The 27,756-nt window shown below is 39.0% G+C and overlaps 1 non-coding gene and 2 pseudogenes across 1 annotated transcript; all 3 read right to left on the bottom strand.

Annotated features, from left to right (window-relative positions):
• Positions 1 to 14,725: 14,725 nt before the first annotated feature.
• LOC138071269 (high mobility group protein B1 pseudogene) lies at positions 14,726 to 15,331 on the bottom strand (annotated as a pseudogene).
• A 5,838-nt stretch (positions 15,332 to 21,169) lies between these two features.
• LOC138072068 (U6 spliceosomal RNA) lies at positions 21,170 to 21,272 on the bottom strand. Its single transcript, XR_011144219.1, has one exon. It is a non-coding gene; the product is annotated as a U6 spliceosomal RNA (small nuclear RNA).
• A 4,881-nt stretch (positions 21,273 to 26,153) lies between these two features.
• LOC138071312 (large ribosomal subunit protein eL42-like) lies at positions 26,154 to 26,508 on the bottom strand (annotated as a pseudogene).
• Positions 26,509 to 27,756: the final 1,248 nt, after the last annotated feature.

Here is a 27,756-nt window from a genome sequence, read left to right as displayed (position 1 = left end):
CCCTCCACAAAGGCTGTTTCAGTTTACATGGCCACCCAGCAGTGTGTGAGGTACCAGTTTACCCAAAACCCTCTTCAATATTTTGTTATGAATTAAAATTTTTATCAACAAGATATGCAAATAATGGTATCTCATTTTTATTTTGCATTTCTTCTGGTCTCAGAAAACAGTAAGCATTCTTTACTGAATATAGTAGTCCTCTTTATCCATGGTTTCACATCACATAATTTTAGTTACCCTCAGTCAAATGTAGTCTGAAAATATTAAATGGACAATTACAGAGATAAGCAACTCATAAGTTTTTAAAAAATATTTTATTGAAGTATAGTTGATTTGCAATGTTGTATTTAATTTCTGCTGTATAGCAAAGTAACTCAGTTATACATATATATATATATTCTCTTCATATTCTTTTCCATTATGGTTTGTCACAAGATATTGAATATTGTTCTCTGTACTATACAGTGTGACCTTATTGTTTATCCATCCTATATATAATAGTTTGCATCTGCTAATCTCAAACTCTTAGTCCTTCCCACCTCTACCCTCTCTCTCTTGGCAACCACAAGTCTGTTCTCAGTATCTGTAAGTCAGTTTTTGTTTCATAGATTATGTTCATTTAGTATTTGTCTTTCTCTTTCTGACAGACTTTGCTTAGTATGATAATCTCTAGGTCCATCCATGTTACTGCAAGTGGCATTATTTCATTCTTTTTAATGGCTAATATTCCATTGTGTATACATACATACCACATCTTCTTTATCCATTCATCTGTCGATGGGCATTTAGGTTGTTTCCAAGTCTTGACTATTGTGAATAGTGCTGCTGTGAACATAAGGGTAAATGTATCTTTTCAAATTATAGTTTTGTCTGGGTATATGCCAACAATGGGATTGTAGGATCATATGATAGATAGGTCTATTTTTAGTTTTTTGAGAAACATCCATATTGTTTTCTCTAGTGACTATACAATTTACATTCCCACCAACCATATAGGAGGGTTCCCTTTTCTCCACACACTCTCCAGCATTTATTACTAGTAGACATTTTTTTTTACCATACTGAGTGGCTTGCGGAATCTTAATTCCCCAGCCAAGGGTCAGACCTGGGACCTGACAATGAAAACGCTGAGTCCTAACCACTGGAATTCTGCCAGGCACTTAGACTTTTTAGTGATGGCCATTCTGACTGGTGTGAGGTAGTACCTCATTATAGTTTTAATTTGCATTTCTTGAATAATTAAGCAATGATGAGCATCTTTTCATGTGCCTATTGCCATCTGTATGTTTTGTTCGGAGAAATGTCTGTTTCAATCTTCTGTCCATTTTTCAATTGGATTGTTAGTTTTAAATTGAACACAGTTCTGAATAGCAAGATGAAATCTTGTGACATCCCACTCTAGGATGTAAATCATGCCTTTGTCCAGCGCATTCATGCTGTATACACTGCTGCTGCTGCTACTGCTGCTAAGTCACTTCAGTCGTGTCCGACTCTGTGCTACCCCATAGACGGCAGCCCACCAGGCTCCTCCGCCCATGGGACTCTCCAGGCAAGAGTACTGGAGTGGGATGCCATTGCCTTCTCCCACTGTATACACTACCCTCCTATTAAACACTTAGGGAGGGATTATTAGTTTTAACTTGAACACAGTTCTGAATAGCAAGATGAAATCTTGTGACATCCCACTCTAGGATGTAAATCATGCCTTTGTCCAGCACATCCATGCTGTATACACTACCCTCCTATTAATCACTTAGGGAGGGATTGGGGGCAGGAGGAGAAGGGGATGACAGAGGATGAGAGGGCTGGATGGCATCACTGACTCGATGGACGTGAGTCTGAGTGAACTCCGGGAGATAGTAATGGACAGGGAGGCCTGGCGTGCTGCGATTCATGGCGTCGCAGAGTCGGACACGACTGAGCAACTGAACTGAACTGAACCTCCTAGAAGTTATCAGATCAACTGTCTCAGTGTCACAGTGCTTGTGTTCAAATAACCCTTATTTTATTTAGTAATGGCCCCAAAGTGTAAGAGTAGATGCTGGCAATTCAGATATTCTCTTACTGTACCTAATTTATAAAATAGGCTTTATCATAGATACTAATATGTATGGGAAAAAACAGTATATATGTTTTGGTACTATCTGTGGTGTCAGGCATCCCCTGGGGGTCTTAGAAAGTATCCCCTGCAATTAAGGGGGGATCACTGTTTCTGTGTACCAAATTTATGGTAAACTCTGTTTCCAGCCCCATATGCCTTGTGCATCCTCTGCTGTACCTGGTGTCTTGGATCTCTGCATAGTTTTTCTGGTGAAATGGCTCCTTCTTATCTGTATCCTCTGTAGTAGATCAAAATTTCTTCCCAGCTACTATTAATATTTCAGCTACAATTTCTCAAATGACATTCCTGCATCGAGAAAACCCCAAGAACTTTATCCTTTCGGGCTTGTACATATTTTGTATATTGTTTTGGTTTACTTTTAGTGGTCCCTCAGAAGAGATTTGAAATGCAATACTTGTCATAAACTAAATTCTCACACATAACTGCTTCTCTATTCAGTTCCATTGATATATTTGTCTATTCTTGAACTATTTCACAACTTGATATAATAATTTGATATTTGGTAGGCAAAGCTTCCCTCACTTCTTCTATCTTTTAAAAGTTTCTTGGCTGTTTTTATATGTTCTTCCAGATGAACTTCAGAACCAACTTCTTTAGTACTCTTATCCCTGTCCTCACAAATCCCAATGAGATTGTTATAGAAATTTACACTTACTTGAAAAGTTTTTAAATAATGAAATTTCTCATTCAGGAATATTGTACATCCATCTGTTTGTCAAATATTCATACTTATAGCCTTCAGTAATATTTTGTAATTTTATTCATGTTAGTGTTTTGTATGTTTCTTGTTAGGTTTATTCCTATCATTTTTTTCACTGCTGTGAATGAGATCTTCCCCCCATTGCATTTTCTAATTGGATATTGTTTTTATAGAGAAAAGTTATTGATTTAAAACTTAAACTCTATTTCTACTTAATTTTAATAGTATTTCAGTTCATTCTCTTATATTGTCTATATATCATATATAAACAAGGATTCTTCCTTTACAGCATTTTAACTTTTGTCTTCATGCTTTGGCTAGAACCTGCAGAGCAACATTCAGTATTAGTTGAGAAAACAGGTGAATATTCTTGATTTTGTTCTGACTTTAAGGTGAATGCCACTAGTATTTCACTATTATGATGCTTGCAGTTGTTTTCTTCTTTTTTTAATTAAAAAAATTTTATTTATGGCTGTGCTGGGTCTTCATTGCTGTGAAGGCTTTTCTCTAGTTGTAGCGAGCAGGGACTACTCTCTAGTTGTGGTGCACAGGCTTCTCATTGTGGTGGCTCCTCTTGTTGCAGAGCACAGCCTCTAGGGCACATGGACTTCAGAAATTGTAGCACAGGCTCAGTAGTTGTGGTGCATGGGTTTAGTTGATCTGCAGCATGTGGGATCTTCCCAGACCAGGGATTATACCCAGGTCTCCTGCCTTAGCAGGCGGATTCTTTATCATTGAGCCACCAGGGAAGCCCTGCAGTTGTTTTCTATATTCTCTTTCTTTGGCTGCACTGGGTCTTAGTTGCACCATGTGGGATCTCCAATCTTCATTGCAGCATGCAGGGTCTTTAGTTCTGGCATGCGAACTCTTAGTTGCAGCCTGTGAGATCTAGTTTCCTGACTAGGGATTGAACCCAGGCCCCCTGCACTGGGAGCTCGAAATCTTAGCCATTGGACCACCAGAGAAATCCCTGTGTCTCTATTTCTGCTTTGCAAATAAATTCACCTGTACCATTTTTCTAGATTTTCCATATAAGTGATATTATGTGATATTTGTTTTTCTCTTTCTGACTTACTTCATTCTATATGACAGTCTCATTTGTTTTTTCAATATTGAGCTGCATTAACTGTTTTATATTTGGAGATTAATCCCTTGTCAGTTGCTTCATTTGCAAATATTTTCTACCATTCTGAGGGCTTCTTTTCATCCTGTTTATAGTTTCCTCTGCTGTAAAAACCCTTTTAAGTTTAATTAGGTCCCATTTGTTTATTTTTGTTTTTATTTCAGTTAATCTAAGAGGTGGGTCAGAGAGAATCTTTCTTCAATTTACGTCAAAGGGTGTGCTGTCTGTATTTTCCTGGAAGAGTTTTATATTGCCCAGCCTTACATTTAGGCCTTTAATCCATTTTGAGCTTATTTTTATATATAACGTTAGAGAGTGTTCTGATTTCATTCTTTTACATGTAGCTGTCCAGGGGATTTCCCTGGTGGTCCTGTAGCTAAGACTCCAAGCTCCCAGTGCAGGGGTCCCAGGTTCAATCCCTGATCAGGTAATTAGATCCCACATGTCCCAAGTAAGAGTTCACATGCTGCAACTAAGAGTTTTCATGCTGCAGGTAAAAAAGAGATCCCGCACATGCCACAGCTAAAGATCCTGCAAGTGGTTTAGTCACTCAGTCGTGTCTGACTCTTTGCAATCCCACGGACTGTAGCCCACCAGGCTTCTCTGTCCATGGGATTCTCCAGTCAAGAATACTGGGGTGGATTGCTATTCCCTTTTCCAGAGGATCTTCCTGACCCAGGGATGGAACGCTGGTCTCCTGCATTGCAGGCAGATTCTTTACCATTTGAACTACAGGAAAGTCCTAAAGATTCTGCATGCCACAACTAAAAGATCCTGTGTGCTGCAATGGAAACTGAATATAGGGCATGCCACGACTAAGACCCAACACAGCCAAATAAACAAACAAACATATATAGCTGTCCAGTTTTCCCAGTACCACTTATCGAAGAGACTGTATTTTCTCTATTGTATATTCTTGCCTCCTTTGTCATAGATTAGGTGATCATAGGTGTGTGGGTTTATCTCTGGGCTTTCTATCCTTCCATTGATGTATATTTCTGTGTTCTGTGCCAGTATCATACTATCTTGATTACTGTAGCTTTGTAGTATAGTCTGAGGTTGGGGTGGTGCCTGATTCCTCCAGCTCCATTTTTCTTCCTCAAGATTGCTTTGGCTCTCATGGCCAATTTTGTTTCATCTATATTTTGCTAGCTCCTGCTTCTCTGCCCATGTAAGATTATTCTGAAGCAAATATCAGATATATTATTTCATCTCATCCATAAATATTTTGGTATGTATCTCTAAGACGTAAGAACTTTTCTTAAACATGACAACAAAACCATCACCTCTAAAAAATTCTAATATTCATCAAGTGTATAGTCATTGTTCAAATTTTCCTGATTGTCTCATAAATGTTTGTGTGTTTATTTTTAGTTTGTTTGAATCATGATCCAAGCACAGGTTATATGCTGCAATTGGTTGATATGTTTCTTTTAAAAAAATTATTTATTTATTTTGGGCTACATTGAATCTTAGTTGTGGCATGAGGGATCTTTTGTTGCATTGCTCGGGCTCTTCATTGTGACTTGCAGGCTTCTCTCAAGTTGTGGGGTATGAGCTCGGTAGTTGCAATGCACAGGCTCTCTAGTTGTGGCACACTGGCTCAGTAGTTGTGGCATTGGGGCTTACTTGCCCCACAGCATGTGGGAATCTTAGTTCCCTGACCAGGGATCAAACCCATGTCCTCTGTAGTGAAAGGCAGATTCTTAACCACTGGACTACCAGGGAAGTCCCTGTTTCTTAAGTCTCTGAATCTATAGGTGCCCGTTCCTTCTCCCACCACTTTTTTTAGCTCCCATGAGATTTATTAGTTGAAGAAACTAAGTGATTTGTCTCATAGCACTTTCCATAAGAGACATTTTAGTAATTGTATCTCTGTGGTGATATTTTCCTATTCTTTATATTTCCTAAATACTGATGAGGGCTAGAGACTTGATTAGATTTACATTTCCGTTCTATTTTTTACTCTATTGAGGGACAAGAATATGTCATAGGTAGTATTGTATACTATAAGTAGACACACATTATCTTGTTCCTTTTACAATCTTTTTGATGTTCTGAAGTTTCATTAAAAATGTCCGAGTGGAGATTCCTTTCTTTGTTTTCTTTTTCCTGTTTGGGATTCCTGAGTTTTAAGATTGGCATTTAAAAAAAAAATCAGTTCTCAGCTATTTCCCTTCAAATATTATTGTTCTACTGTTTTCTCTATTCTTGGCCTGAACTCCAATTAGACAACACCTGTAAGCATAGGGCTTTTAAAACTTACGTTGTTGGCCACCAGGGGTCAGACGACTTCAGAGTTGGCTGCAGCAATTACCCACTAGAGTTGTGGTTATTCATTGTTTCCTCTGCTTTACTGCCAATGTACCATATATGTTTATATGGACAGAGATACACATGTATCTCCACACACAGTTAAAATATATCTTGAAATTCATTCCTAGCAGTATATAATTCACCTCATTTTTTCCACTGAGGTATAACTTACATCCAGTAAAATGTTCAAATCTGAAGTATACATTTTTGTGTATGAATACATCTATGAAACAACCCCCAGCTCAAAACAGAACATTTCTACCACTACAGAGGCTAGCTCCTCGTGACCTCTTTCAGTCATTATCCAGTTCCAAGATTAACCGCTTTCTGACTTCTATAGTCATAGATTAGTTTTGCCTATATTTGAATTTCATATACATGGAATCATACAGAGTATGAACTCTTTTGAATCTGACTTCTTTCAGCATTGTCTGTGAGCTTTGTCTATTTTCAAAGTATCAATAATTTGTTCTTGGGAATTCCCTAATTGTCCAGTGGTTAAGATTCCAAGCTTTCACTACCAGAGGCCTGGGTTCGATTCCTGGTCAGGGAACTAAAATCCCTGCAAGCCATGCAGCGCTGCCAACAACAACAACAACAACAACAATAATAATAATAATTTGTCCTTTTTCATTGCTGTGTAGAATTCTTTCTTAAAATTAACTTTCTCTGTGATGACCTACAGAGAAGTCAATGGCACCCCACTCTAGTACTCTTGCCTAGAAAATCCCATGGATGGAGGAGCCTAGTAGGCTGCAGTCCATGGAGTCACTAAGAGTCAGACACGACTGAGCAACTTCACTTTTGCTTTTCAATTTCATGCATTGGAGAAGGAAATGGCAACCCACTCCAGTGTTCTTGCCTGGAGAATCCCAGGGATGGGGGAGCCTGGTGGGCTGCCGTCTATGGGGTCTCACAGAGTCGGACATGACTGAAGCGACTTAGCAGCAGCAGCAGCAGCAGCAGTGATGACCTAGAAGGATGGGATGGGGAGAGGGGAAGGAAGCTCAAGAGGGAGGGGATTATATCTATAATTATGACTGACTCATGTTGTTGTATGGCAGAAACCAACACAACATTATAAAGCAACTTTCCTCCAATTAAAAAAATTAACTTTCATTTTGTGGATATATCATAATGTAGATAACAAATCCTCTATTGATGGATATATTAATGGTTTTCACCTTGGTACAAACACTACTGCAGTACATATGTTTATTCATGCACCCTTGCCAATATGTATATCAATAGGATAAAATCCTAGATATGTATATGCTAGGTGAAATATTCTGTGCATTATTAATTTTAATAGATTTTACCAGATTGTCTTCCAAAGAGGATATATTAATTTATAAATCCATCAGCAGTATATATATGAGTCTGATTCTCATCACCCGTGCTAACTATTAACAATTTATAAATTGAGGTATAGTTGATTTATAATACTACACTAGTTTCAGGTATGTAACATAATGATTCAAAATTTTTATAGATTATATAGCATTTAAATTATAGGGACTTCCCTGCTGGTCCAGTGGCTAAAAACTCATGCTTCTCGGTTTGATCCCTGGTCGAGGAACTAGATCCCACATGCCACAACTGAGGGTTTGCATGCTGCAACTAAAGATCCTGCTTGCCACAACAAAGACTGGAGATTCTGTGTGCTACAACTAAGACCTAGCAGAGCCAAATAAATACATAAATGAATAAGCAGAACTTGAAAAAATTAAATTATTATAAAATATTGGCTATATTCCATGTGTTGTATAGTATATCCTTGTAGCTTATTTATTTGTTTCTGGCTGCACTGGGTCTTCATTGCCGCACGTGGGCTTTCTCTGGTTGCAGAGAGCTGAGGCTACTCTCTAGTTCTGGTATGCAGGCTTCTCATTGCAGTAACTTGTTGCGGAGCACAGGCTCCAGGGCATGCAGGCTTCAATAGTTGTGGCACACAGGCTTAGTTGCCCCGCTGCGTGTGGTATCTTCCTAACCAGGGATCTGACTCGTGTCCCCTACACTGGCAGGTGGATTCTTAACCACTGGACCACCATGGAAGTCCACGTAGCTTATTTATTTTATACAAAATTTTATATTTTAGACTTCACATATAAGTGGCAACATAAATTATTTTCTCTGCCTTATTTCACTAAGCATAATACCTACAGGTCCATCCATGTTGTTGTAAATGGCAAAATTTTATTCTTTAACACATCTCATTTATCCATTCATTTGTTAATGTACACTTACTTTGCTTCTATATCATGGCTATTGTAAATAATGCTGCTATGAACATCATGAACTCCTTATTGTCAAATTCAGGCTTAAATTGAAGAAAGTATGGAAAACCACTGGACCATTCAGGTATGACCTAAATCAAATCCCTTTTGATTATACAGTAGGAGTGAGAAATAGATTCAAGGGATTAGATCTGATAGAGAGTGCCTGAAGAACTATGAATGGAGGTTCGTGACATGGTACAGGAGGCAGGGATCAAAACCATCTCTAAGAAAAAGAAATGCAAAAAGGCAAAATGGTTATCTGAGGAGGCCTTACAAATAGCTGTGAAAAGAAGAAAAGCAAAAGGCAAAGGAGAGAAGGAAAGATATACCCATTTGAATGCAGAGTTCCAGTAAGAAAGCCTCCCTCAGTGATCAGTGCAAAGAAATAGAGGAAAACAATAGAATGGGAAAGAGTAGAGATCTCTTCAAGAAAATTAGAGATACCAAGGGAACATTTCATGCAAAGATGGGCACAATAAAGGACAGAAACCGGACCTAACAGAAGTGGAAGATATTAATAAGAGTTGGCAAGAATACACAGAAGAACTATACAAAAAAGATCTTCATGACCCAGATAACCATGATGGTATGATCACTCACTTAAAGCCAGACATCCTGGAATGTGAAGTCAAGGCCTTAGGAAGGGCCTTAGGAAGTATCACTACAAACAAAGCTAGTGGAGGTGATGGAATTCCAGTTGAACTATTTCAAATCCTAAAAGATGATGCTGTGAAAGTGCTGCACTCAATATGCCAGCAAATTTGGAAAACTCAGCAGTGGCCACAGGACTAGAAAAGGTCAGTGTTCATTCCAATTCCAAAGAAGGGCAATGCCAAAGAATGTTCAAACTACCACACACTTGCACTCATCTCACATGCTAGTAAAGTAATGCTCAAAATTCTCCAAGCCAAACTTCAACAGTATGTGAACTGTGAACTTCCAGATGTTCAAGCTGGATTTAGAAAAGGCAGAGGAACCAGAGATCAAATTGCCAATATCCACTGGATCATCGAAAAAGCAAGAGTTCCAGAAAAACATCTACTTCTACTTTATTGACTATGCCAAAGCCTTTGACTGTGTGGATCACAAGAAACTGTGGAAAATTCTGAAAGACATGGGAATACCAGACCACCTGACCTGCCTCTTGAGAAATCTGTATGCAGGTCAGGAAGCAACAGCTAGAACTGGACATGGAACAACAGACTGTTTCCAAATAGGGAAAGGAGTATGTCAAGGCTGTATATTGTCACCCTGCTTGTTTAACTTCTATGCCGAGTACATCATGATAAATGCTGGGCTGGATGAAGCACAAGCTGGAATCAGGCTTGCTGGGAGAAATATCAATAATGTCTGATATGCAGATGATACCACCCTTATGGCAGAAAGCGAAGAAGAACTAAAGAGCCTCTTGATGAAAGTGAAAGAGGAGAGTGAAAAAGTTGGCTTAAAACTCAACATTCAGAAAACGAAGATCATGGCCTCTCGTCCCATCACTTCACGGCAAATAGATGGGGAAACAGTAGAAACAGTGGCAGACTTTATTTTGGGGGGCTTCAAACTCACTGCAGATGGTGACTGCAGCCATGAAATTAAAAGACCCTTGCTCCTTGGAAGAAAAGTTATGACCAGCCTAGACAGCATATTAAAAAGCCAGAGACATTACTTTGCCAACAAAGGTCCATCTAGTCAAGGTTATGGTTTTTCCAGTGGTCATGTATGGATGTGAGAATTGGACTATAAAGAAAGCTGAACACTGAAGAATTGATGCTTTTGAACTGTGGGGTTGGAGAAGACTCTTGTAAGTCCCTTGGACTGCAAAGAGATCCAACCAGTCCATCCTAAAGGACATCAGTCCTGAATATTCATTAGAATTATTGATGCTGAAGCTGAAGCTGAAGCTCCAATACTTTGGCCACCTGATGCAAAGAGCTGACTCATTTGAAAAGACGCTGATGCTGGAAAAGATTGAAGGCAGGAAGAGAAGGGGACAACAGAAGATGAGATGGTTGTATGGCATCACCGACTCAATGGACATGAGTTTGAATAAACTCCAGGAGTTGGTGATGGACAGGGAGGCCTGGTGTGCTGCAGTCCATGGAGTCGCAAGAGTCGGACACACTGAGCAACTGAACTGAACTGATGAACTTTGGGGTACATCTGTTTTCTTTGCACGTGTGTGTGTTTATTTCTATTTTCTTTTTTTTAATATAAATTTATTTATTTTAATTGGAGGTTAATTACTTTACAATATTGTATTGGTTTTGCCATACATCAGTATGAATCTGCCATGGGTGTACACATGTTCCCCATCCTGAACCCCCCTCCCACCTCCGTCCCCATACCATCCCTGTGAGTCATCCCAGTGCACCAGCCCCAAGCATCCTGTATCCTGTATCGAACCTTCTGTTTTCAAATTAGTGTTTTCATTTTCTTTGAATATATGCCCAAGTGTGGAATTGCTGGATCATATGGTAATTCTGTTTTCAGTTTTTTTGTAGAATCTCCATACTGTTTTCCACTGTGGCTGCACCAATTTACATTCCCACCAACAGTGTACTGGGGTTCCGTTTTCTCCATATCCTCACCAACACTTGTTATTTGTTGTCTCTTTGATGATAGCCATTCTGACAGGTGTGAGGTGATATCTCATTGTGGTTTTGATTTGCATTTCTCTGATGACTAGCAGTGTTGAGCATCTGTTGACCATCTGTGTGTCTTCTTTGGAATAATATTTATTTAGATCTTCTGCCCATTTTAAAATCAGATTTTTTTTTTATATTGAGCTGTATGTAGTATTTATATATTTTGGATATTAACCCCTAGTCAGTCATATAATTTGCAAATATATTTTTTTTCCCATTCAGTAGGCTGCCTTTCCATTTTCTTGATCATTTCTTTGTTGAGCAAAAGCTTTTATGTTTAATGAGGTCCCATTTGGTTATTATTGCTTTTATTTCCTTTGCCTTAATTGACAGATCCAAAGAAATATTGCTATGGTTTATGTCAAAGAGAGTTCTGCCTGTGCTCTGTTTTAGGAGTTTTAAAGTTTATTTTTGTATATGGTATTATATAATGTTCTAATTTCAGTTTTTACATGTAGCTGTCCAACATTCCTGGTACCATTTATTGAAGAGACTGTCTTTTTTCCATTGTGATTAATTGACCTAGGTGTGTGATTTTATTTATTTATTCTGTTCCACTGATTTATGTGTCTGTTTTTGTGCCAGTACCATACTACTTTGATTATTATAGCTTTGAGGTATAGTCTGAAGTCAGAGAGCATCATTCTTGAGTTCTGTTCTTTCTCAAAATTGTTTTGGTTATTTGGGATCTTCTGTGTTTCCATGCAAATTTTAAAATTATATGTTCTAGTTCTGTGAAAAATACTATGGGTGTTTTGCTAGGGATTGCATTGAATCTGTACATCACCTTGGGTAGTATTTTAACTACTAAGTCTTCCAATCCATTAACACAGTATATCTTTCTACCTGTTTGTGTCATCTTTAATTTCTTTCATCAGTATATTATAGTTTTCTGAGTACCAGTCTTTTATTTCCTTAGTTAGATTTATTCCTAAGTATTTTATTCCTTTTGGTGTGATTGTAAATGAAATTGTTTCCCTAATTTTTCTTTCTAGTAGTTTATTGTTAGTGTATAGAAATGCAATAGATTTCTGTATATTAATTTTGTATCCTGCACTTTACCAAATGATGAGCTCTACTCTTTTTTTGGTGGTGTCTTTAGAATTTTCGATGTATAGTATTAGGTGGTCTGCAAAAAATAACAATTTTCTTTCCTTTCCAATTTGAATGCCTTTTATTTCTTCTTCTTGTCCAACTGCCATGGATAAGACTTCCACTATTATGCTGAATAAAAGTGGCAAGAGTGGGCATCCTTGTCTTGTTCCTGATTTTAGAGGAAACGCTTCCTGCATTTAACCATTGAGTATGATGTTAGGTGTGGGCTCATCATATATGGCCTTTATTATGTTGAGGTATGTTCCCTCTGTGGGCTTCACAGGTGGCACAGTGGTAAAGAATCTGCCTGCCAATGCAAGAGACGCAGGTTTGATCCCTGTGTCAGGAAGATCCACTGGAATAGGAAATGGCAAACCACTCCAGTATTCCTGTCTGGAAAATTCCATGGACAGAGGAGCCTGGTGAGCTACAGTCCATGGGGTTGTAAAGAGCTGGACATGACTGGGTGACTGAGCACGCATGCACACATGTTCCCTTTATAGTCACTTTGTTTTTTACTCTTTGGCTATGCTGCGTGGCTTGTAGGAGGAAGCACAGAGTCCTAACCTCTGGACTGCCAGGGAATTCCCTTTTTTTCTATACCACTTTTGTAGAAAGTTTTTTAATCATAGATGAATGCTGAATTTTGTCAAAAGCTTTTTCTGCATCTATTGAGATGATCATAAGATTTTCATTCTTCGATTTGTTAATGTGATGTATGACATTGATTGATTTGTAGATATTGAACCATTCTCACATACCTGGGGTAAATCCCACTTGATCATGGTGTATGATCCTCTAATGTATTATTGAATTTGGTTAGCTAATATTTTGTTGAGGATATTTGCATCTAAGTTCATCAATGATAATTGGACTACAATTTTCTTTTTTTGTGATATCCTTGTCTGGTTTTGGTATCAAGGTGATGTTGGCCTCATAGAATGAGTTCCAAAGTGTTCCTTCCACTGCAAATTTTTTTAATAGCTTGAGAAAGATGGGTGTTAACTCATCTTTAAATGTTTGTTTGGTAGAATTCCCCTGTGAAGCCATCTGGTCTTGGTCTTTTGTTTGTTGGGAGATTTTTTATTATTATCACTGATTCAGTTTCATTACTGGCGATTAGTCTGTTCGTATTTTCTGTTTCTTCTTAGTTCAGTCTTGGGAGATTGTGCATTTCTAGGAATGTGTCCATTTCTTTTAGGTTGTCCATTTTATTGGCATATGGTTGTTTGTAGTAGTCTCTTATGATCCCTTTAATTTCTATGGTACCAGTTGTACTTTCTTTTTCATTTCTGATTTTATTGATTAGGGCCCTTTTGGTTTTTTTTTTTTTTAAGTTTATTTATTTTTAGCTGTGTTGGGTTTCATTACTGCACAGGCTTTTCTCTAGTTGTAGCAAGAGGGGGCTACTCTCTAGTTGAGGCGCACAGGCTTCTTATTGTGGTAGCTTCCCTTGTTGTGGAGTACAGGCTCTAGGGCTCATGGGCTTCAGTGGTTGTGGCTCATAGGCTCCAGAGCACAGGCTCAATAGTTGTGTCACATGGGCTTAATTGCTCTGTGACATGTGGGATCTTCCCAGATCAATGATTGAACCTGAGTCTCCTGCAATGGCACATGGATTCTTTACCACTGAGCCACCAGGGAAGCCCCTTGTTTTTAGTTTTTTTCTTGATGAATCTGGCTACATGTTTATCAATTTTATTTATCTTTTCAAAGAATTAACTTTTAGTGTCATTGATATTTTCCATTGTTTTTTAGTCACTATTTCATTTGTTTCTCTCTGATTTCTTTCCTTCTACTAACTTTGTCTTTTGTTCTTCTTTTTCTAGTTCCTTTAGGTGTAAGATTGTTTATTTGATATTTTTCTTGTTTCTTGAGGTAAGCTCGTATCACTGCATTTATTTATTAATTTGGCTACACTAGGCCTTAGTTGCAGCATGTGGGATCTTCAGTTTCAACATACAGAATCTTTAGTTGTAACATATGGGCCCTAGTTCTCTGACCAGGGATCAAACTGGGGCTCCCTGCATTGGGATCAAGGAGTCTTATCCACTGGACCACGAGAGAAGTCCCTTGTATCACTATGAACTTCCCTCTTAGAACTGCTTTTGCTGTGTCCCATAGATTGTGGATCATTGTGTTTTCGTTTTCTTTTGTCTCCAGGTGTTTTTAAAATTTTATCCTTGATTTCTTCACTGATCCTTTGGTTTGTTTAGTTTCCACGTATTTGTGGTTTTTTTTTTTTTTTTTTTGCAGTTTTATTTTCTTGTAGTTGATTTCTAGTCTCATAGTATTGTGGCTGGAAAAGATATGATACTTGATATGATACTAGTTTTCTTTTCTTTTATTTTTACATTTCAATTTTTTTTCTTTAAAAGGAGTGAGTTGTGTACAGGAGGGTTAAATGCTTTATAGACAAGAAAAAAAAAAAACTGCGCTAGAACCAACTTATTCATCATCTTCTTTTTCCTCCTCATCCTCTTCATCTTCCTCATCTTCCTTCTTTTTCTTGCTTTTTTCAGCCTTGACAACTCCCTTTTTTGCTGCATCAGGCTTCCCTTTAGCTCGGTATGCAGCAATATCCTTTTCATACTTTTCCTTCAGCTTAGCAGCCTTCTTCTCATAAGGCTGCTTATCATCCACAGCAGTGTTATTCCACATCTCTCCCAGTTTCTTTGCCATATCACCAATGGACAGGCCAGGATGTTTGCCTTTGATTTTTGGACAATACTCAGAACAAACCAAGAAAAAGGCCGAAGGAGGCCTCTTGGGTGCATTGGGATCCTTGAACTTCTTTTTTGTTTCCCCTTTAGGAGGGATATAAGTTTTCATTTCTCTTTTATAACGGGCCTTGTCTGCCTTTGCCATGTCTTCAAATTTTCCTTTCTCTTTAGCAGACATGGTCTTGCACCTCTCTGAGCACTTCTTAGAAAACTCTGAGAAGTTGACTGAAGCATCCAGGTGCTTCTTTTTGTGCTCCTCCTGGCAAGTTTGCACAAATAATGCATATGATGACATTTTGCCTCTTGGCTTCTTAGGATCTTCTTTGCCCATGTTTAATTATTCTTCCTCCGCGAGGCACAGAGTCACCCAGTGCCTGTCCGGCTCTCACTTGCCCTGGTGCTGTCTCTATGGAGCTCAGTGTACTGCAATGGCTGTGAGAGTGGGAGCCAGACGCTGATACTAGTTTTCTTAAATGTACTGAAACTTAGTTTAATGGCCTAGCATTTGATCTCTTCTGCCGAGCATTCCATGTGCACTAGAAAAGAGTGTATATTCCACTGTTATTGGATGGAATGTACTATATTTATCTATTAAGTCCATTTGGACTAATGTTTTATATAAGACCAGAGTTTCCTTGTTTATTTTTCATCTAGATTATCTGTCCATTGATGGAAATGGGGTGTTAAAATCACCTAGTATGATTTTGTTGCTGTCAGTTTCTCCCTTTATGTCTGTTAATATTTTCTGTGTGTATTTAGGTGCTCTTATGTTGGGCGCATATATATTTCCTATTGATATATCTTCTTTTTGTGAGGAAGCTTTGCCACAGCATGCAAGATCTTAGTTCCCTGACCAAGGATCAAACCTGTGCCCCATACAGTGGAAGCACAGAGTCTTAACCATTGGACAGTTAGGGAAATCCCTGTTATATCTTTTTCTTGGATTGATCCCTTAATCATTATGTAATACCCTTCTTTGTCTCTTGTTACAGTCTTTGTTTTGATATATATACACTACTTACATAAAATAGATAAGTAGTGAGAACCTACTATATAGCACAGAGGACTCTACTCATACTCTGTGGTGACAAAGGGGATGTATTACATGTATAGCTGATTCAATGTGCTCTATAGCAGAAACTAACAACATTGTAAACCAACTAAATTCCAATAAAATTTTTAATAACCTATAAAATAAAGTCTATTTTGTCTGATATAAGTATTGCTACCCCAGCTTTCTTTTGATTTCCATTTGCATGAATACCTTTTTCCATACCCTCACTTTCAATCTGTGTGTGTCTTTGGATCTGAAGTGTGTCTCTTGTAGGCAGTGTATATTTGGATCTTGTCTTTGTATCCATTCATTCACTCCATGTCTTTTAATTGGAGCATTTAGTGCATTTCCATTTAGTGTATTACCCATTATTGATGGATACATACCTATTGCCATTTGGTTAATTACTTGGGGGTCATTTTTGTAATTTTTTTGATCGTCTCTTATTCTTTTGTTCTATTCTCTTGTAATTTGATGACTGTCTTTAGTGTTAGTTTGGATTCCTTTCTTTTTGTGTATGTGTTTCTATTATAGATTTTTATTTTGTGGTTATCAGGTGTGTGTGTGTATAAAATCAATGTATATACACATATGTGTGATTAAGCTGCTAATCTCTTAATTTCAAAGGCATTTTAACAGCCCTGCATTTTTACTTTCCTCACCCCATGATTACTGTTTTTGACATCATGTTTTACATCTTTTCATCTTGTGTAGCCTTTAACAGCTTATTGATTTTTAGTGCTTTTATTTTAAAACTTTCCTACTAGCTTTGTACATGGTTGATTTACTACCTTTACTGTATATTTGCCTTTATCAGTAAGCTTTTTCCTTTAGTAATTTTCATGTTTATAGCTGTGGCCTTTTCTTTTTTACTTCCCTTTAAAATTTCTTATAAAGCTGGCTTGGTGGTGCTGAACTCATTTTTTTGCCTGTCTGTAATACTTTTATAGATTTGATTTGATTCCTTCATCAGATCTGAATGAAAGCCTTGCTGGGTAGAGCATTCTTGATTGCAGGTTTTTCCTTTACTTTATTTGTTTTTTTCCTTTACTTCACTTTATATGTATTGTGCCACTTCCTTCTCACCTGAAAAGTCTCTGCTGAAGTTAGGTGATAGTTTTATGGGAATTCCTTTGTGTGGTATGTGTTGCTTTTCCCTTGCTGCTTTTTATATTCTCTTTATCTTTAATTTTTGCCCTTTTAATTACAGTGTATCTTGGTATGGTCCTCCTTGAATTGATCCTGTTTAGGACTTTGTGCTTCCTGGACCTGGATATCTGGATATCCAGGATAGGGAAGTTTTGAGTTATTATGTCTTCAAAAAGTTCTCTGTCCGTTTCTCTCTCTTCTCCCCCTGGGACCCCTGTAATGTGAATGTTAGTATACTTGATGTTGTTTCAGAGGTCTCTTAAACTGTCCTCTTTTCATTCTTTTTTCTGTTTTACTTTGGTGATTTCCACTACTCTGTATGCCAGCTTGCTGATCCATTCCTCTGTATCATTTAGTGTACTTTTAATTCCTTTTAGTGTAGTTTTCATTTCACTTATTGTATTCTTCATCTGTTTGGTTGTTCTTTATATATTCTAAGTCTTTGTTAAAAACTTCTAACTTCTCAGTCTATTCATCTCTTCTTATCCTGAGTTCTTTGATATGTTTACAATCATTACTTTGACCTCTTTATTGGGTAGATTGTCTATCTTCACTTCACCTAGTTCTTCTTCTGGAGTTTTACCTTGTTCCTTCATTTGGAACATGTTCCTCTGTCACCTCATTCTGCCTAATTTGCTGTTTTTATTTCTATGTATCTGGTAGATTGTTTATGTTTCTCAACCTTGGAGAAGTAGCCTTTTGTAGGAGACATCTTATGTGTCCCAGCAGCACACTTCCCTGTTTTCACCAGAGCTATATGCTCTAGAAATGGTTCCTTCTGTTATGATGGGTTGACTACTATGGGTGGTCTCATAGGTGTGGCTCACCCCTGGTTTGGTTGGTTTTCAGACCCTGCATTGTATAGAGGCTACTAGCTGCTGGTCAGCAGGGTCAGGTCACAAGATCTTGGCTAAAGGACCCAGGTTTGGCGGGGCGTGGTCCTGGGTGCTTGCTCACTGGTGGGCAGAATCAGTTTCTAGGATGAATTTCCTGGATCTAGTGTCAGCCTTCTGAATGGGGCTGGTGAATGAGGCTGGTTCCTGATGTGCCTAGCTGCATGTTCCCGGGTATTCCATTCCTGGTACTGGCCCACTGGTAAATAGGGCTAGGTGGCTGGCTGAGGAGTCCAAGGCATCTCAGTGATGGTATTGGCCTGCCGATAGGTGTGGCTAGGGCCCAGGTGGTCCCAAGGCTAATTAATGCCAGCTCATTGGTGTGCAGAGCCAGGTCTTGGTATCTCTGGCTTCAGGGCCCTATGCATCCCAAAGGTGGTTTCAGCTCACTGGTGTATGGGGCTGGATCCCAGGGCTGCTGGCTAAGGAGCCTAGGGTGTCCCTGGGCTGCTCTCTGCCTGCTGATGTTTTGACTGGGTCCTGAGAAGGCAGGCTGTGGGGCTGTGGTGATCCTGAGGCCAGTGTCTATCCATTGGTTGGCGGGGTTGGAGTCCAAGAGATCTCACCAGTGGTGCCCACTCACCAGTGGGTGAAGCTGGGTCCTGGCACTAGTGCCAATCCACTTGTGGGTAGAACCAGGTCCTGGGGTCTCTGGCTGCAGGGCTTGAGGGGTCCCAGAGCTGATGTCTGGCCACTGGTGGTTGAGACCAGTTCTTGACATGGCTGCAGGGTCTGGGGTGTCCTCAAGCTTGTGTCAGCCCACTGGTGATTGGGGATGGATCCTGGTGGCTGAGGGGCTCAAGAGGTCTCAGAGCTGATGTTGGCCTGCTGGTGGGTGAAGGCATAGCCCAGTAGGTTCCAGGGCTAGTGCCAGCCTGCTAGTGGGTGGGCTGGGTCCTGCCATGGCAGGCTGTGGTGCTACAGTGGTCCTTGGGCAGGTGTCTGCCCACTGGTGGGTGAGGCTGGTTCCAAGGCTAGAGCTTGCTCATGGGTGGGTGAGTCCAGGTCACAGGGTGTCCTGAGGCTGGTGCCTGCCCACTGGTGGACAGAGCTGAGTCCTGGGGGTCTCTGGCTGCAAGGCTTTGGGAGTCCTGGGTCTAGTGCCTGTGCTCTGGTGTATAGGACTGGGTCCTGGGCCCTCTGCAGACAGGGCCATGTCCAGAGACAGCTGTGGGTTCAGAGGGTTTTAAGACTGCCTACCTGCTGGTGTGTGTGGCTGTTCCTGCCTGGCTAGTTACTTGGCCTGAAGCATCCCAATGTGAGTGCCTACAGGCTGGTGGGCAGGAGTGGGGCAGCATCCCAAGGCTAATAAACTAGAAGCAGGATTCCAAAATGGTGCTTGCCAGCCCCAGTGTCTATGTCTCCAGGATGAGACATATGTCTATGTCCAGTTGCCTCTTGCCTCTCTGGAAGGCTCTCCAAGATCAACAGGTGGGTCTGACCTAAGCTTCTTTCAAATTACCGCTTCAGCCCTGGGTCCTGGAGCATATGAGATTTTATATGCCCTTTAAGACTGGAGTCTCTATTTCCCATAACCCTCTGGCTCCCCTGAAAGTAAGCCCCACTGGCCTTCAAAGCCAAACATTCTGGGGATCATCTTCCTGATATTGGCCATTTGCACTGGGGAGCCTGATGTGGGGCTCAGACCCCTCGCTTCTTGGGGAGAGCCTGTGCAATTGTAATTATTGTCCCATCTATAGGTTGCCCACTCTGGGGTGTGGGTCTCGACTATACCGTGACTCTGGCCCTCCTACTCATCTCATTGTGGTTCCTTCTTTATGACTTAAGTTGTAGGAGATCTTTTCTGCTAGATTCTGTTCTTTTCTCATCAATAGTTGCTCTCATCAAATAGTTGTGATTTTGGTGGTGCCAGTGAGAGGAGGTGAGCTTAGAGTCTTCCTGCTCAGCCATTTTGACCAATAAAGAAACTAGTAAGAAATATTTTTATCTTTGACAATCTGATAGGTTAGGAACCTATAACTAATAATTTTTTTTTTACTAAAAATACATGTACATGGCAAAAAACAACACAAGCAATATAAAAGGATATACAATTGAAATTATAACCTCTGTTCCCTCAGTTCCCTTTCCAGAGATGCCCCCTGTCAGTTTCTTGTTTATTCCTCCAGATATCTTGTATGTAAACCATGTATATACAAGTATAATAAATGGGTGTATATGTGTGTGTGCACATGGATTTGAATATCTGTCTGTCTGATTTACTGATGAAAACATCTGAACATACTTATTTGTTCATGTGGGTTAGTATATTTTAGGAAAAATTCCTAGAGGTATGATTGTTGTATCAATGTATTATAGTGATTGATATCATTCCCAGCCCAGTATCCATGCCATGTCTTCACCATTGTTCAGCAGTCATAAAGTTTGAAGAGAGTGGAATTGATCTCACTCCCAGCTTCAAGAGTGGGTGCACCACCGTGTAACATGATCAAAGTAAGTCTATCCCCTATGCCTTGGTTATTGGTTTGGGCAAGCCAGGCCTTCGCCAATCAATGCATACTGTCCTGTCAAAGGGAAAGTTCAGGAATGGTCCAGTGATACCAAGTCAATAAAATGTTAGAAGATATTTGTTAATGTATTGGGAGGAAGAAGGTTGATTTTCTTTTTTTTTTTTCCTTTGCTGTTGTGAGAGAGAATAAAAGCCAGCTTTGTCTCTTCTTTTGCACAGTATGTTGTAGCTGATGTGAAGAGTTCAAGTGCTGCAGCCCCTTTGCTACCAAGAATGGAGTCAAACAGTGGAGCTCACACTTGGGATGACTGAACTGACAGATGGTAGGAAATTATGTCCTTGGTGCTATTGTTGATCCACAGAAGCAAACCAATTTCCAAGCCCACTCATTCCCTGGAATTTGCATTACTGGAACCAATAGATCATCTTTATTGTTTAAGACTATTGGAGTTGAGTTTTCTGTTACTTACAAATAAAAAAACATATAAACTTTATTTTTTTTCCTTTTTTAGAAAGGTTTTTATTGGTGTATAGTTGATTTACAATGCTGTATTAGTTTCAGGTGTACAGCAAAGTGATTCAGCTATACATATACATGTATTCAAAAATGTGGAACGCTTCGTGAATTTGTGTATCATCCTTGCTCAGGAGCTGTGCTAACCTCTAGATCATTCTAACTGTAGTAATGTGCTGTAGTAATGTAGTAAAGTGTGCCAAAGTGAGCACATTTTAAAATTTTTTGATAAGTTGCCTTACAAAAGATGTACAGATTTATAATCCAACAACAAAATATGAGTGTTTCTCCACAGCCTTGCCAAATAATATATTATCAAACTATCTGCTACTGCTATTTTTATAGGAAAAGAGTGGTATCTTAACAGTCTTTTTTATCTTGAGTAAGGTTAAACTTTTTGTTTGTTTATGTTTTGGCCATGCTGCTCAGCATGTGGGATCTTAGTTCCCTGACCAGGGACTGAACCTGTGTCCCCTGCATGGAAGCATGGAGTCCTAACCACTGGGCCACCAGAATTCCCTAAGCTTTCTAATGTACTTAAAATTCACATATATTTCCTTTTTTTCTGCATGTGTGTGGGTATACTACTCATGTCCTTTGCCTAGTTTTCTATTTCTCTTTTCTTACTGCTTTGTAAAAGCTTTTTGTATCCTAAGTAAATCAGGTTCTTGTTATGTGGGTTGAAATGTACTTTCTGAATCTCTTCTTTGGCTTTTGATTTTCTTTTTCCATTAAAAAATTTTTTTTTGGCTGCACTGGGTCTTCATTGCTGCTTATGGGCTTTCTCTGTTGCAATGCACAGGCTTCTCATTGCAGTAGCTTCTTTTGTTATGGAGCACAGGCTCTAGGGGATGCAGGCATCAGTAGTTGCAGCTCATGGGCTCTAGAGTGAGGGCTCAGTAGTTGTGACACATGGGCTTAGTTGCCCTGCAGCATGTGGAATTCTCCTGGACCAGGGATTGAACCCCATCCCCTGCATTGACAGGCGGATTTCCAACCACTGGACCACCAAGGATCTTTCTGCATTTTAAAAAAATTTTGCTTATTTATTTATTTTTGGCCGTGTTGGGTCTTCATTGCTGTGCAGGCCTTTCTCTAGTTGCTGTGAGCAGGGGCTACTCTCTAGTTATGGTATTCTCTTGTTGTGGATCACAGACTCTAGGGTATGCAGACTTCCGTAGTTGTGGCTCCTGGACTTGAGAACACAGGCTCAGTAGTTGTGGTGCACGAACTCAGTTGTTTGCTCCATGGCATGTGGGATCTTCCTGGACCAGGGATCAACCCCATGTCTCCTGTGTTGACAGGTGGATTCTTTACTACTGAGCCACCAGGGAAGCCCTGCTTTTTGCATTTTTATGGCAAATATATATATAACATAAAATTTAGCATTTTAAACTGCACAATTCATTGGCATTAAGTACATTCACAATATTGTATAACCTTTACCACTACTTATTTCCAGAACTTTCTCATCCTAAAGAGAAACTCTGTTCCTATTAAACGATAATTCTCCATTGTCCCTTCCAACAGACCTGGTAAACTCTATTCTAATTTCTGTCTCTATGAATTTGCCTATTTGTAGGTAACTTATATGAGTGTAATTGTACAATATTTGAATTTTTCTGTCGTATTTCATTTAGCATATTTTCAAGATTCATATTTATTATAACATATGTCAGAATGTTATTCCTTTTTATGGCTGAATAATATTCCGTTCCATGTATATACCAAATTTTATTTATTTATTCATCTGTTGATGGACACTTGAGTCATTTCTCAGTTCAGTTCAGTTGCTCAGTCATGTCTGATGCTTTGTGACCCCATGGACTGCAGCACACCAGGCTTCCCTGTGATCACCAACTCCCAGAGCTTACTCAAACTCGTGTCCATTGAGTCGGTGATGCCATCCAACCATCTCATCCTCTCTCATCCCCTTCTCCTCCCACCTTCAATCTTTCCCAGCATCAGGATCTTTTCAAAAAAGTCAGTTCTTCGAATCAGGTGGCCAAAGTATTGGAGCTTCAGCTTCAACATCAGTCCTTCCAATGAATATTCAGGACTGATTTCCTTTAGGATTGACTGGTTTGATCTTGCAGTCCAAGGGACTCTCAAGAGTCTTCTCCAACACCACAGTTCAAAAGCATCAATTCTTTAGCATTCAGCTTTCTTTACAGTCCAACTCTCATATCCATTCATGACTACTGGAAAAAACATAGCTTTGACAAAACAGACCTTTGTTGGCAAAGTAATGTCTCTGCTTTTTAATACACTGGCTAGGTTGGTCATAGCTTTTCTTCCAAAGAGCAAGAGTCTTTTAATTTCATGACTGCAGTCACCATCTGCAGTGATTTTGGAGCCCCAAAAAATAAAGTCTGTCACTGTTTCCATTGTTTCCCCATCTATTTGCCATGAAATGATGTGACCAGGTGCCATGATCTTAGTTTTTCAAATGTTGAGTTTTAAGCCAACATTTCCACTCTCCTGTTTCACTTTCATCCAGAGGCTCTTTAGTTCTTCTTATTATCTGCCATAAGGGTGGTGTCATCTGCCTATCTGAGGTTATTGATGTTTCTCCCATCAATCTTGATTCCAGCTTCTGCTTCATCCAGCCTGGCATTTCACATGATGGACTCTATATATAAGGTAAATAAGCCGGGTGGCAATATACAGCCTTGATGTGCTCCTTTCCATATTTGGAACCAATCTGTTGTTCCATGTGCAGCTCTAACTGTTGCTTCTTGACCTGAATATGCTGCACTTAATATGCTAGCAAATTTGGAAAACTCAGCAGTGGCCACAGGACTGGAAAAGGTGTTTTTATTCCAATCCCAAAGAAGGGCAATGCCAAAGAATGCTCAAACTACCACACAATTGCACTCATCTCACATGCTAGTAAAGTAATGCTCAAAATTCTCCAAGCCAGGCTTCAGCAATACATGAACCATGAACTTCCAGATGTTCAAGCTGGTTTTAGAAAAGGCAGAGGAACCAGAGATCAAATTACCAACATCCGTTGGATTATCGAAAAAGCAAGAGAGTTCCAGAAAAACATCTACTTTTGCTTTATTGACTATGCCAAAGCCTTTGACTATGGATCACAATAAACTGGAAAACTCCTAAAGAGATGGGAATGCCAGACCACCTGACCTGCCTCTTGAGAAATCTGTATGCAGGTCAGGAAGCAACAGTTAGAACTGGACATGGAACAACAGACTGATTGCAAAAAGAAAAAGGAGTAAGTCAAGGCTGTATATTGTCACCCTGCTTATTTAACTTATATGCAGAGTGCATCATGAGAAACGCTGGGCAAATGAAGCATAAGCTGGAATCAAGATTGCTAGGAGAAATATCAATAACCTCAGATATGCAGATGACACCACCCTTATGGCAGAAAGTGAAGAACTAAAGAGACTCTATGAAAGTGAAAGAGGAGAGTGAAAAAGTTGGCTTAAAACTCAACATTCAGATAACTAAGATCATGGCATCTGGTCCCATCACTTCATGGCAAATAGATGGGGAAACAGTGGAAACAGTGGCAGACTTTATTTATTTTTGGCTCCACAATCACTGCAGATGGTGACTGCAATCATGAAATTAAAAGACGCTTACTCCTTAGAGGAAAAGTTATGACCAACCTAGACAGCATATTAAAAAGCAGAGACATTACTTTGCCAACAAAGGTCTGTCTAGTCAAGGCTATGGTTTTTCCAAGTGGTCATGTATGGATGTGATAATTGGACTATAAAGAAAGCTGAAAGCTGAAGAATTAATGATTTTGAACTGTGGTATTGGAGAAGACTCTTGAGAGTCCCTTGGACTGCAAGGAGATCCAACCAGTCAATCCTAAAGGAAATCAGTCCTAAATATTCATTGGAAGGACTGATGTTGAAGCTGAAACTCCAATACTTTGGCCACCTGATGTGAAGAACTGACTCATTTGAAAAGACCCTGATGCTGGGGAAGATTGAAGGTGGGAGGAGAAAGGGATGACAGAAGATGAGATGGTTGGGTGGACATGACTTTGGGTAAACTCCAGGAGTTGCTGATGGACAAGGATGCCTGGCGTGCTGCAGTCCGTGGGGTTGCAAAGTGTCGGACATGACTGAGTGACTGAACTGAACTGAATACTTAGGAGTGAAGTTTTCGCATCATGTGGTAATTCTATGTTTAAATTTCTGAGACCCTACCAAACTATTTTCCAGAGCAGCTACAAACATTTTACATTTCCATCAGCAATGTGCAAAAGTTCCCATTTCCTTTTTTTAAAAAAAACTTTATATAATTTATTTAAATGTAAAAAAGTTCATGCATTTCTCCCAACCCCTGCCCCCCACTTCTTAAAACCCCTCTTTGCCTCTTGCCACCATCAGTCTGATATCTGTATCTCTAAGCTTGGGGATTTTTGTTGTTATTATTTTCAGGTTACACACATAAGTAAGATCATACTCTATATATCTTTCTCTGTCCTACTTGTTTCACTTCCCTCTAGGTCCATCCATGTTGTTGCAGATTTCAAGATTTCATTCTTTTATGGCTGAAATATACATAATTTATTTATTTATCACTTCATCTATCAGTAGATAGTTACATTGTTTCCATATCTTGGCTATTGTAAATAATGCTGCAGTGAACATAGGGGTGCATATATCTTTTCAAATTAGTGTTTTTGTTTTCTTTGGATAAATACCCAGAAGTAGATAAGACTTCCCTGACTGTTCAGTGGTTGAGACTGTGCTTCCAGTGCAGGGGCCTCTGATTTGATCACTGGTTGGGGAACTAAGATCCCATATGCCGAGCAGTGCAGCAGAAAAATAAAATTAAATAAATAAAAATTAAAATACCCAGAAGTGAAACTGCTGGATCATATAGTAGTCCTATTTTTAATTTTTTGAGTAACCTCTATACTATTTTTCCATAGTGGTTGCATCAATTTACATTCCTACCGACAGTGCGAGGGTTCTCTTTTCTCCACATCTTTGCCAACAACTTGTTATTACTTGTTTTTTGTTTGATTATAATAATCTTTTTTTTAAAGTAAAGAATCTCAAATTTTTGTTGTGAAAAATATGAAGCTCAAAACTGGATCACTTGGCCCTTTTTCTTCTTAACTTCTCCTAGCTAAAAATCCTTGTATCTCTCTCTCTTTTTTTTTTTTTTTTTGCTTGTATCTCTTAATAGCCAACATTCTCTTAGATCTGCAGTTGGGCTCAATGCATTCAAGCCTGAGTACAATCTACTTTGTAGTTTTAGCCTTTTTCTGGAAAATCGGCTTAGTCTACCCACCATAGTCACTCTGCTTTCTGTCAAAACGCCGCTTTTCCTGGCCATACAGAGAATCTTTGCCCTTCTTGTACTGTGTCACCTTGTGAGGCTGGTACCTGCCATACTTCTAACAGAAAGTCTGATAGGCTTTGGGAATGTTCACCATGTTTGCAAGAGTATTATCAGAGAAAAGAGACCTGGCCAGAAAAGAAGTATATCCATAATAGTCATTTTAACAAGTGTGAGGTGATATCTATCCCACTGTGGTTTTGAATTGCATTTCCATGATGATGAATGATGTTGAACATTTTTTCATGTACCTGTTGGCCACCTTTTGTCTTCTTTGGAAAAATGTCTTGTTCAGATCTTTTGCCCATTTTTAATCAGACTTCTTTTGCTGTTGACTTGTATGGGTTCTTTGTATTAAATATTTTTCAGATAAATAACTTGTAATTATTTTCTTTCTTTTTAATTGAAGTTAATTGGTTTACAATGTGGTGTTAGTTTCAGCTATACAACAATGCGAATCAGCTATATGTATACATATATCCCCTCCCTCTTGAGCCTCTCTTCTGTAATTATTTTCCTCATTCAGTAGGATGCCTTTTTATTTTGTTGATGATTTCCTTTGCTGTGCACAAGATTTTTAGCTTGATGTAGTATCACTTGTGGCTTTTGCCTTTGCTATCAGACTAAAAAAAGTCATCATCATCAAAACCGATGTTAAGGAGATCTACCTCCTATATTTCCTACCTGTATTTTCTTCTAGATGTTTTATAGTTTTAGGTCTTACATTTAAGTCTTTAACCATTTTGAGTTAAATTTTGTGTATGATATAATATAGTGGTCCAGTTTCATTCTTTTCAGTGTGAATGTCCAAATTCCCAACACCATTTATTGAAGAGACTGGTCCTTTCTCCATAGTACATTCTTTGTTCCTTTGTCATTGACTAGAGTGCTAGTCAATTTCTTAGTCAAGTTAAGTTCTAGTCTAGTTTCTTAGTCTAGTTAATTTCTTCACATCCTCACCAACACTTGTTATTTTTCATTTTTAGTCATAGCCATCCTAATAGTATAAAGTTGTATCACATTGTGATTTTGACTTGTATTTCCTTAATGACTAATTATATGTTGTACATCTTTTTGTATGTTTATTGGCCATTTATTATACCTTCTTTGAAAAAAAATCCCTTTGCCCATCTTTGAATTTGGTTGTTTTATTATTTTTCAAGACCATTTTGACTATTCAGGGCCCCTTCAGATTCCAAATGAATTTTAGGATGGATTTTTCTATTTCTGCAAAAAATTACATTGGAATTTTGATCAGGATTGCACTGAATCTTTAGATCACTTTTTCCCCTACAATGTGTGTGTGAAGTGAAAGTCGCTCAGTCGTGTCTGACTCTTTGTGACC

This window comes from Capricornis sumatraensis, chromosome X (assembly GCF_032405125.1).
Source record: "Capricornis sumatraensis isolate serow.1 chromosome X, serow.2, whole genome shotgun sequence".
Taxonomy (NCBI): Eukaryota; Metazoa; Chordata; class Mammalia; order Artiodactyla; family Bovidae; genus Capricornis; species Capricornis sumatraensis.
Note: the sequence above shows the minus strand (reverse complement) of the source record. Positions and strands in the feature narration are given on the sequence as shown.